This window comes from Triticum dicoccoides, chromosome 3A, assembly GCF_002162155.2.
Source record: "Triticum dicoccoides isolate Atlit2015 ecotype Zavitan chromosome 3A, WEW_v2.0, whole genome shotgun sequence".
Taxonomy (NCBI): Eukaryota; Viridiplantae; Streptophyta; class Magnoliopsida; order Poales; family Poaceae; genus Triticum; species Triticum dicoccoides.
In genome coordinates, this window is record NC_041384.1 from 566,676,368 (window position 1) to 566,689,653 (window position 13,286).

Below are 13,286 nucleotides of genomic sequence, written 5' to 3' on the forward strand. Positions count from 1 at the left end.
CTCTACTTTGTAAATAAATCACAAACTTCTTAATTCTTGTATGGGTTGCTGTCAAAACACTAAACTTAATTCAGTCAGGCCATCATTATAGTAGTTTTTCTAATGTACGAAACTCATAACTTTGCTTGATGCATTCTTCAGGTTGAGGGTCTCATGATGGATGACGTAACAACTGTTAAAGAGGAGAATAAAGGATGGAAGATGGCATCAGAGGAGGATGCTGAAGCTGGTAGATCAATTGAGCAGGAGTTCCTCACTCATGTGCGTTTATAATCAGTTTTTCCAAATTAGTAGATAATTTCTGTGAAGATGAATACATGTTGTTTGATTCACTATTTGATTGAAGTCCGCTCGGTATCCCCTAGTCCAAATAATCTGTCTACGTCCTTCCTCAGGCTACACCTTCAGGATTTGCGCCGCACCAGTTCGAGGGCTTCGGAGCCATGCTGCTATTGTTGTCCTCTTTGCCGTTGCGCGCATATATGATTCTGACTCAAGGAGTAGGACTCTCTGACTCTGGCTCCTCTATCGATATAGGTATGACCCCGATGCTATTGCAGCTAATCTCTGTTTACGTCCTGATGCAATTCATTGACGAACACAAGTAGGAATGTAGACCGGCTTCCAATCTCCATTGATTTTCATTCCTGCACTACTATTCTATGCAAGTCATTATTAGATATTAATGTAGCATCGAATTTCTGAAAGAAAAAACTGCTAACTCATCAATCCTTGCTAGATGAGACATTAATGATTTCAATTTTTTGATGTAAATAAGAAGACCCCATATTAAATAGTCTATTGCAAGAATTATATTATTCAATGAGGGATCCAGCCTTACTACACCGTACGGTATCCATATCGTACTTTTGATGAGCTACACTTTTCAGGAATCTAATGTTCAGGAGTCTGATGGTCACGTGTTAATTTGTTATTTAGTGTCAATTTAGTGCAGCTGCTCTCCTGACTTGCTTCCTAGATCCCTCCCCACTTACCTGTAAGCTGAGCGTGTTGCTTTGCTTGATAATTTGATCTGGAAAAGATGACACACTAAGACGCACATGGAAACTTTCAGATCAGTTGGTATACATACATGATTGAATCTTCTCCATGCAAAAACTGACGATACACAGTTTGTATGAAAATTAGTGAGGGGATGAACTGCAGTCTTCCCTTACCACCCAGTAGTTCCCAATTTATTTTTGAATTTTTATTTTTATTTGGCAAGTATAGCACCTAATTTACAATGAAGTGAATCCATCAAGCAAATTAATTTACCATTAATACAGAGCTCCTCCGTGTCCATGTCGTCAACATGTTGCTCCCCGATCGTGTTGTTCTTGAGATCCGCCTTGAAGACGGGGGATCGGGCCTCCAGCACACATCATTCTTTAGTGTCCTCGCGATATGCTTCTATAGGAAGAGAGATCCCCCATACTTATGTTTTTAATCTGCATGTATAGTTCTACAGAAAAAATGAATATCCACTATTCATATGTTATAAGAAGTGCATGAACTTGGCTAATGTTTAGGGGCATAAACATGATCGTGTCGAAACTGCATATAAGCACCATGTTATTATGTTCTTACAGATAAAACATTCAGGTTAATGATTTCTCTTGGCTGAGGGATTTGACTGTTCCTCATTAGTACGTGTTAGAGCTATGGATGCTGAACACGCTAGATTCCTTTTTGGTATGTCCGCAGGGAGGTCGCACCTAGCCTGTTCTGCAAGGTCAAAAGGAAGAATATCTCTGGTTGCATAGCCCTACAGGGGAACAAATGGATTTCTGTGCTCCGTCGGGTCAACACCACTGAGTTGGTTCACGAATTCACCAAATTATAGTTGTTGATCAGAGAGGTGCAAATACCAAACACAGGCCAAGATGTCGTCTCTTCACGTTGGACAACAGATGGAATCTATATAGCGCGCTCAACCTACAGGGCAATGTTCTGGGGCTCATACTTGGGCACTTGCTCTCAAACTTTCTGGAAGGCTGAAAACAAAGTAAAAAAATTATGTTGGCCCCTGTCGCTTGGGAGGATTCTGTCCGCGGACAAGCTGATCCGGAGAGGATGGCAAGGAAGCGAGATTTGTTCGATGTACAGTTCGTAGAAGGAGTCAACGGAGCATCTTCTTCTGAATAGCTGTTTTGCTCACCAAGTTTGGAGGAGGATCGCGGCTTGGTCTGGTTTCAAGACATTATCACCTGAAGATGGCCTTCAGGAGGGCATGGTTTACTCCTGGTAGCTGGAGCTAATGGTGTGTATGCTTCCAAATGTTGATATAAGGAAGATGTTATTCTGATCAATTCTTTCTGATGCGAGCTTTAAACAGATGACATGCTAAAAACAACCAAATTAATGTGTCTTTAGGATAGTTGAATTCATGATACTTCTAATATCTATGCAAAAAGATGTGGTCGTGCGGATGCACTAGATTGTGGGCAGTAGCTCGTGGAGGGTGACCTTCAAATCCTAGAACATTCACTTGTGCTATTGCGGTTTATCTCATGAGCTAGCAGAGCTCGTTGCCTTGAGATTGATCATGTTTGAACGCATTGTGATCAGGTAGACACTGTAGCCACCATTGATGAGGACGAGAAGGGGGATACGCCATGACACCAAAGGGCACTCTATTGAAATAGATGGAGCTAGAGGCGTGTGGTGTTTTTTTTCTCCCGTTGCAACGCACGGGCATGTTTGCTAGTAATAAATAATTCATCCAACCTCTGTTTAGATGTGGTTTTATGCTTTTAACTAGTGTTTGTGCCAAGTAGAACCTTTGGGAAGACTTGGGGAAAGTCTATGCGACCTTGCTGTAAAAAACAGAAACTTTAGAGCTCACGAGATTTGCTGCCATTTTTTACTGGAGAGTGCTATTTAGTTAATTCTTTTTTCAGATGATTAATAGATAAATTCCTCACGTCCAGAATTTTAGAATTTTTGGGGTTCTAGAAGTATTCGAAACCTACATATTACTACAGACTGTTCTGTTTTTGACAGATTCTGTTTTTCGTGTGTTGTTTGCTTATGTTGATGAATCTATGGCTAGTAATAGAGTTTATGAACCATAGAAAAGTTGTAATACAGTAGGTTTAACACCAATATAAATAAAGAATGAGTTCATTACAATACCTTGAAGTGGTGGTTTGTTTTCTTTTACTAACGGAGCTCATGAGATTTTCTTTTAAGTTTTGTGTTGTGAAGTTTTCAAGTTTTGGGTAAAGATTTGATGGATTATGGAACAAGGAGAGGCAAGAGCCTAAGCTTGGGGATGCCCAGGCACCCCAAGGTAAAATCCAAGGACAACCAAAAGCCTAAGCTTGGGGATGCCCCGGAAGGCATCCCCTCTTTCGTCTTCGTCCATCGGTAACTTTACTTGGAGCTATATTTTTATTCACCAAATGATATGTGTTTTGATTGGAGCGTCTTGTATGATTTGAGTCTTTGCTTTTTAGTTTACCACAATCATCCTCGCTGTACACACCTTTTGGGAGAGAAACACACGTGAATTGGAATTTATTAGAATACTCTATGTGCTTCACTTATATCTTTTGAGTTGGATAATTTTGCTCTAGTGCTTCGCTTATATCTTTTAGAGCACGGCGGTGGTTCTATTTTATAGAAATAATTGATCTCTCATGCTTCACTTATATTATTTTGAGAGTCCTTTAGAACATCATGGTAATTTTCTTTGGTTATAAATTTTAAATACTAAGAGAAGTTGGATGCTTGATAGTTGTTTTGAGATATAAAGGTGGTAATATTAGAGGTGTGCTAGTTGAGTAATTGTGAAATTGAGAAATACTTGTGTTGAAGTTTGCAAGTCCCGTAGCATGCACGTATGGTAAACGCTGTGTGAGAATTTAAAGCATGAGGTGTTCTTTGATTGCTTTCCTTATGAGTGGCGGTCGGGAACGAGCGATGGTCTTTTCCTACCAATCTATCCCCCTAGGAGCATGCACGTAGTGCTTGGTTTTGATGACTTGTAGATTTTTGCAATAAGTATGTGAGTTCTTTATGACTAATGTTGAGTCCATGGATTGTACGCACTCTCACCCTTCCATCATTGCTAGCCTCTTCGGTACCGTGCATTGCCCTTTCTCACCTTGATAGTTGGTGCAAACTTCGCCGGTGCATCCAGACCCCGTGATATGATACGCTCTATCGCACATAAGCCTCCTTATATCTTCCTCAAAACAGCCACCATACCTACCTATTATGGCATTTCCATAGCCATTCCGAGATATATTGCCATGCAACTTTCCACCGTTCCATTTATTATGACATGCATCATCATTGTCATATTGCCTTGCATGATCGTGTAGTTGACATCGTATTTGTGGAAAAGCCACCATGTTTATTTTTCATACATGTCACTCTTGATTCATCGCAATCCCGGTACACCGCCAGAGGCATTCACATAGAGTCATATTTTGTTCTAAGTATTGGGTTGTACTTCTTGAGTTGTAAATAAATAAAAGTGTGATGATCATCATTAGAGCATTGTCCCATGTGACGAAAGGATGATGGAGACTGTGATTCCCCCACAAGTCGGGATGAGACTCCAGACGAAAAAAAGAGGCCATAAAAAGAGAGAGAAAAGAAGGCCCAAAAAAATGAGAGAAAAAGAGAGAAGGGACAATGTTACTATCCTTTTTCCGCACTTGTGCTTCAAAGTAGCACCATGATCTTCATGATAGAGAGTCTCTTATTTTGTCACTTTCATATACTAGTGGGAATTTTTCATTATAGAATTTGGCTTGTATATTCCAATGATGGGCTTCCTCAAATGCCCTAGTTCTTCGTGAGCAAGCAAGTTGGATGCACACCCACTTAGTTTCTTTGATGAGCTTTCATATATTTATAGCTCTAGTGCATCTGTTGCATGGCAATCCCTACTCCTTGCATTGACATCAATCGGTGGGCATCTCCATAGCCCATTGATTAGCCGCGTCAATGTGAGATTTTCTCCCTTTTTGTCTTCTCACACAACCTCAATCATTATATTCTATTCCACCCATATTGCTATGTCCATGGCTCGCACTCGTATATTGCGTAAAAGTTGAAAGAGTTTGAAAAGGCTAAGTACGAAACAATTGCTTGGTTTGTCATCGGGGTTGTGCATGATGAGAGCATTTTGTGTGACGAAAATGAAGCATGGCCAAACTATATGATTTTGTAGGGATAAGCTTTCTTTGGCTATGTTATTTTGATAAGACATAATTGCTTGGTTAGCATACTTGGAGTATTATTATTTTTATGTCAACATTAAACTTTTATCTTGAATCTTTCGGATCTGAACATTCATGCCACAATAGAGAAAATTACATTGAAGAATATGCTAGAAAGCATTACACATCAAAAATTCTGTTTTTATCATTTACCTACTCGAGGACGAGCATGAATTAAGCTTGGGGATGCTTGATACTTCTCCAACGTATCTATAATTTTTTGATTGTTCCATGCTATTATATATTCTGTTTTGGATGTTTAATGGGCTTATTTATACACTTTTATATTATTTTTGGGACTAACCTATTAACCCAAGGCCCAATGCAAATTGCAGTTTTTTGCCTATTTCAGTGTTTCGCTGAAAAGGAATATCAAACGGAGTCCAAATGGAATGAAACCTTCGGGAATGTGATTTTTGGAACAAACGTGATCCAGAGGACTTGGAGTGGACATCAAGAAACAACCGAGGAGGCCACAAAGCTTTAGCGACCAGACCTCAAACAGTCTGATCTCTGTGCTCCGGTGTCATCCCTGGATCAGTAATGTTGACACCACACAGTACTCGGAGGATTTATAGCAGAGTAGCAATCACACACTTATTACATCGAGTGTCTCAAAAGAGAACTTATTACAATAAATATGGCTTAAGGACATCTGATAACAATAACAGCGGAAGGCTTGGAAGATAAGTGAGTCCATCAACTCCAACGGCATCATTGAGTATAGAACCACGACCTAAAAACTCCTTAATCGTCGTCTAAAAAGTCTGCAACATTAACGTTGCAGCCCAAAATGGGTCAGCACATGGAATATGCTGGCAATATAACACAAAGAGAGTAATGGAATGAAATAGCTATACTATATGCATATTTGGCTGGTGGAAAGCTCTATGGTTACAGTTTTGCATAGAGTCAATTTTTCCCTACTTCAAAGGAATAAATTTAATTACTATCATGGTAGTTGTTAAACATTGAGAATGGTTGACAGCATTCTCAATCCCAATTAAGCATCATCATTAAACATAACCCAACAAAATTAATTTAGAGTAACATGTTGAGATTCACATGATAATCCAGGTACAAGATACTCAAGATGTCCATAACCGGGGACACGGCTAATCATGATTAGTTTGTTACACTCTGCAGAGGTTTGCGCACTTTTCCCCACAAGACTCGATCGCCTTCGTTTGGTTTCTCGCACTACAAGGTGTTTGAGAAGACGGATGACTCAGACATAGTCTTTCAGAAGCGCTAGCACCTTACGATCGGGTAGAACGTACCACCTACATCCCCTACATCTGCTAGTCTACCACTGTAAGAGTTCGCACGACTTAGTCAACTATGCTAGAGCCCATAATAGCTTGTGGCTGCACACGGAAGTTTCTAGTATGAATAGTCTTATGATCCCTTTGAGCCTGGGTGGCGGTCCAAAAGAAAACAGGCAAGTCCTGGAATATCCAGGTGCCTCAATCCACCCAGATGTGTGTTTAAGTTGCCACCTTAGATAAACCATTAATTAACAAACTCACATCTGTCATGGATATCACTCACCCAATCCACGTCTACTAGCATAGCATGGCATAATAAGCAAACGTAGAAGTAACTCCCAAAGGTTTGATAATAAACAGGTAATAGGTACTACCTCATCTACTTCCCATCCCACAATTTAATTAGATCCTAATCATGCAATGTGTGAGGATTGATCTAATGCAATAAAACTGGGTAGTAGAAAAGGTATGATCAAAGTATTACTTGCCTTGCTGATGATCCTGGAAACCTAGCGATTCGAAGTAACAAGCGGCGCACTCCGGGTATTCTATCGCAGACAAACAAACAAGCATACAATAAGTACTCATATAATGCACAGGTAAAAGTCAAATAAGAGACAGAAGGTTCAACTTAAGAACTCCGGTTGGCAAAAATAATCAAATCGAACGAAGCAACAAAAGTCAAACGGCGAAAGAAAACAACTTAGTTCTACTAATCTGGATCTAGGGCAAATTTTAGAGTAGCAAAATCTTGTTTAAGTTGGTTAAACGGATAGAGGTTTCGGGACGAAACTCTATGCGCTTGAATCGCCTCATTCCGATAAACGAGCGAAAAGTTATACTAAAACGAAAATCGGATCAGGAATCACGATCAGAAAAATCGCGGATTTAATCCGAGAAAAAGAAAAACGACGAACGTTCGTTAGAACGAACGAACGGACGAACGCTCGCTATTTAAATAAACCGGAAAAACCGATATATTTAAAAAAACCGAATCTAAAAAAATAAACCGACGAAAACCGACGAAAACCGATCGGTTTTAAAAAAACCGACGGCACGGATTTCGAGGCACGGCGAACCTCGGGCGGCGGGATCGACGACGGCGGCGTCCGGCGGGGCGGCGGGCGACGGCGCGATGGCGGGCGATGGCGGCGCGGCGCGGCGGCTGCGGCGGCACAGGTGGCGGCGGCGGCGGGCGGGGCTTGGGGCGGCCTGGGGTTAGGGTTCGGCCTGGGGTGGGCCGGCTTATAAACGGCGAGTCGGGCCGGAGTCCGAATAGGACACGGCCCGTAGGTCGGTTCGTTTTTTTAAATAATTACGCGCAGAATAAAAATAAAAAGAAATACTAAACGGACTCCAAAAATTCCGATATAAATTTTCACGGGCTTCTAAAATCAAGCCGCACAAGGCGAACATTTATTTGGGACCTAAATGCAATTTTGAAAAATGCACATTTTTCCTAAATTCAAATAAAACACCAAAAAACTCCGAAATAAAATCTTATTTGATTTTATTATTAAATCCTCAATATTTCTTTATTTTGGGAAAGTCATTTTATTCCCTCTCTCATATTTTTGTAATAGAAATAACTGATGATAAAATAAATAAAATCAAATGATCCTATTCTCAAAATTTGAGAAAACTCAAATATGAAAATAACGAAACCCCCAACTCTCTCCGTGGGTCCTTGAGTTGCTTAGGATTTCTAGGATCAACCAAAATGCAAAATAAAATATGGTATGCAATGATGATCTAATGTATAACATTCCAAATTGGAAATTTGGGATGTTACAGAAGCAGGGGGCGCGCCTACCCCCCTGGGCACGCCCTCCCCTCTCGTGGGCCCCTCGTGGCTCAGTCGACCTACCTATTCCTCCTACATATACTCTTATACCCTGAAAACACCGAGGAGCACCACGAAACCCTATTTCCACCGCCGAAACCTTCTGTACCCAAGAGATCCCATCTTGGGGCCTTTTTCGGAGCTCCGTCGGAGGGGGCATCGATCACGGAGGGCCTCTACATCAACTCCATGGCCCCTCCGATGATGTGTGAGTAGTTTACTTCAGACCTTCGGGCCCATAGTTATTAGCTAGATGGCTTCTTCTCTCTCTTTGGATCTCAATACAAAGTTCTCCTCTTTCTTCTTGGAGATCTATTCGATGTAACTCTTTTTGCGGTGTGTTTGTTGAGATCTGATGAATTGTGGGTTTATGATCAAGTCTATCTATGAACAATATTTGATTCTTCTCTGAAATCTTTTATGTATGATTGGTTATCTTTGCAAGTCTCTTCGAATTATCAGTTTAGTTTGGCCTACTAGATTGATCTTTCTTGCAATGGGAGAAGTGCTTAGCTTTGGGTTCAATTTTGCGGTGCTCGATCTGAGTGACAGAAAGGGAAACGACATGTATTGTATTGTTTCCATCGAGGATAAAAAGATGGGGCTTATATCATATTGCTTGAGTTTATCCCTCTACATCATGTCATCTTACCTAATGCGTTACTCTGTTCTTATGAACTTAATACTCTAGATGCATGCTGGATAGCGGTCGATGTGTGGAGTAATAGTAGTAGATGCAGGCAGTAGTTGGTCTACTTGTCACAGACGTGATGCCTATATACATGATCATGCTTAGATATTCTCATAATTATTCGCTTTTCTATCAATTGCTCAACAGTAATTTGTTCACCCACCGTAATACTTATGCTATCTTGAGAGAAGCCACTAGTGAAACCTATGGCCCCCGGGTCTATTCTCCATTATACTAATCTTCCGTTAACAAGCTATTTCAATTACCTTTTATTACGCAATCTTTACTTTTAATCTTTATCATAAAAATACCAAAAATATTATCTGATCATCTCTATCAGATCTCACTCTCGTAAGTGACCGTGAAGGGATTGACAGCCCCTTTATCGCGTTGGTTGCGAGGTTCTTATTTGTTTGTGTAGGTACGAGGGACTTGCGTGTGGCCACCTACTGGATTGATACCTTGGTTCTCAAAAACTAAGGGAAATACTTACGCTACTTTACTGCATCACCCTTTCCTCTTCAAGGGAAAACCAACACAGTGCTCAAGAGGTAGAATTTACTCATATCAATGGCATAATCAACTAGCGAGCAATAATAGTAAATCTCGGATGACAATAGTTTCTCAAAATAATCATAATATGATATAACAAGATGGTATCTCGCTAGCCCTTTCTGAGACCGCAAAACATAAATGCAGTGCACCCCTAAAGATCAAGGACTGACTAGAGATTGTAATTCATGGTAAAAGAGACCCAGTCATAATCATACTCAATGTAAACTAACAGTAATACATGCAAATGACAGCGGTGCTCTCCAACTGGTGCTTTTTAATAAGAGGGAAGCAGGGATTTGTAGAGGTGCCAGAGCTCGGTTTTGAAATAGAGATGAATAATATTTTGAGCGGTATACTTTCATTGTCAACATAACAGCCGAGAGATCTCGATATCTTCCATGCTACACACATTATAGGTGGTTCCCAAGCAGAATGGTAAAGTTTATACTCCCCCACCACCAACAAGCATCAATCCATGGCTTGCCTGAAACAACGGGTGCCTCCAACTAACAACAATCCTGGGGGAGTTTTGTTTGCAATTATTTTGATTTGATTTGAGCATGGGACTGGGCATCCTGGTGACTAGCCATTTTCTTGTGAGTGAGGAGCGGAGTCCACTCCTCTTGAGAATAACCCACCTAGCATGGAAGATACAGACAACCCTAGTTGATACATGAGCTATTCGAGCATACAAAACATAATTTCATGTGAAGGTTTAGAGTTTTGCACATACAAATTTACCTGGAACGGCAGGTAGATACCGCATATAGGAAGGTATGGTGGACTCATATGGAATAACTTTGGGGTTTATGTAAGTGGATGCACAAGCAGTATTCCCGCTTAGTACAAGTGAAGGCTAGAAAGAGACTGGGAAGCAACCACCTAGAGAGCGACAACAGTCATGAACATGCATTAAAATTAATCAACACTAAGTGCAAGCATGAGTAGGATATAATTCACCATGAACATAAATATCATGGAGCTATGTTGATTTTGTTTCAACTACATGCGTGAACATGTGCCAAGTCAAGCCACTCGAATCGTTCAAAGGAGGATACCACCCTATCATACCACATCACCACCATTTTAATAGCATCTTGGCACGCAAGGTAAACCATTATAAACTCCTAGCTACTTAAGCATGGCATGAGCAACTATAATCTCTAATTGTCATTGCAAACATGTTTCATTCATAATAGGCTGAATCAGGAACGATGAACTAATCATATTTACAAAAACAAGAGAGGTCGAGTTCATACCAGCTTTTCTCATCTCAACCAGTTCATCATATATTGTCATTATTGCCTTTCACTTGCACAACCGAATAATATGGATGATAATAATAATAGTGCACGTGCATTGGACTAAGCTGGAATCTACAAGCATTCAATACAAGGGAGAAGACAAGGTAATATGGGCTCTTGGTTAGATCAACAAAAATGCATATGAGAGCCACTCAACATTTTCATCATGGTCTTCTCCACTCGACCCCCAAAGAACAAGAAAATAAATAAAACTATTTACACAGGAAAGCTCCCAACAAGCAAAAGAAGAACGAGAAATCTTTTTGGGTTTTCTTTTTAATGACTACTACTGCAGGAACAGAAAGTAAACTAGCTAGCTACAACTATTTTTTTGTTTTTTATTAAGGTTTTTCAAACACACAAGAAGAAAGCTTAAAACAGAAAATAAACTAGCATGGATGATACAATGAAAAAGTATGAGCACCGACAACTAGCATGAGTGTGTGAACATGAATATAATGTCGGTGAGAAATACGTACTCCCCCAAGCTTAGGCTTTTGGCCTAAGTTGGTCTATCGCCATGGATCAAAATGGTCCCCTCCAGTGTACTGAGGAGGATCCTCAGGGTGCCACTGGTTGGCGATCTCCTCCGGATCCCACTGATAAACAGACTGATGGTGAGGGTCAAGTGGTGGCTCCATCTCAGGTCCTGGAGATGATGTCAGGCTCCGGTATGCATGAATGGCCTCCGCCAAAACAAGGTACATGCCTGAAAATATGTTGAACAAAGAGGGAGCAGGCAAGGTAATAGTCTCAAAATAATTTTTATCAAATATCAGTCTATAGTTAAGCATCTTCTTCTTATTCTTAACAATAAAATCATGTGCTACCATACTCTTATAATCTAGAAAAATAGGAGGCAACAACTTTTCCTCTTTCTCATAATGCCTAATAGGTATGTTGAAGTGTGCAGCAAGGCGTGAGGCAAAGATGCCTCCAAAGACGGGGCCCTTTGTATGGTTCAGATTTAATCGTTTAGCAACAATGGTGCCTAAACTGAAAGTGGTATCACAAAACAAAGCATGGCGCAAAATAACAATATCAGGGGCACTAAGGTTTCCATAGTTCCCGTGACCAATTAAGCATCTACTAGCAAGTATTGCAAAGTAACGTAGAACAGGAAAATGTATGCTACTAATTCTTGCATCAGAAACCTTCCTCATTTCCCCTACAACAATCATATCAATAAACCTTTCCACATCATTACGATGTGGTTCCTCTATGATGCCCTCAAAGGACAACTTGCAAACCTCACAAAAGTCATAGAGTGACATCTCCTTATACTCATCATACAAATAAAAATCCACAGAAGGTGGTGACCTCCTAGCATGGAAATGAATTTTTTGCACAAAAATATTATTGAGTAGGAGATACTGTTTGCGCTGGTCGTGGAGGAAGTCGGTGAGGCCTGCATTCTCAGCCAAATAATAAAAATCTTCATAAATCCTGGCTTCTCTCAAGAACTCATCACAAGGTCATTCACACGGCTGAACCTCCGCAGTGCGAGGGAGATTATATTTGGCCTCTTATTTTCTTCACTTTGCTTATCCTTTGAGCTCCGGCTCGATGAGCCCCTCAACAATCTCTTCATCATTTTCTTTCTCTAAAAAAATTCTGAAATTTTTAGTGACTCAAAATAAAAGTGAACCAAACTCAACAAGATTGATAGCAACTACTCCTACAAGTGCCTAGAGACCATATCATCCATTAAAACTACTTGGGACCATATAAATTTGACATGCAAGCTCAAGAACAGTGTCACCTAAGCAGCAAAAATTTGCAATAAATAAAGCACTAGAACAAAAACTAATTGGACCACTGGAGGAGTCACATACCGAAGAACAATCCCCCAAAGCAGTTTTGCGGATGGAGGTTTGAGCAAGGAGATCGAGAATGGCAGTAAGATGAGCTAGAACTCGGGTTTGAGCTGGTGGATGATTTTTTTGGAGGAAGACAAAGTGTGTGGGTGCAAGAATAAGTGGAGGGGGCCCACGTAGGGTCCACGAGGCAGGGGGGCGCGCCCTCCACCCTCGTGGGCACATGGTGAGGCCCCCTGGTGTGTTCTCGGTGCCAATAATTCTTAAATATTCTGGAAAAAGTCATATTTCATTTTCAAGACATTTGGAGAACTTTTATTTTCGGGGTATTTTTTTATTGCAAGGATAATTCAGAAAACAGACAGAAAATACTATTTTTACTTTATTTAATCTAAATAACAGAAAGTAAAAAGAGGGTACAAAGAGTTGTGCTTTCTAACTTCATCCATCTCATGCTCATCAAAAGGAATCCACTAACAAGGTTGATCAAGTCTTGTTAACAAACTCATTCAGAATCGCATGAAACTGGAGAAATTTCGAATAACACTATGTTACCTCAACGAGGATATGC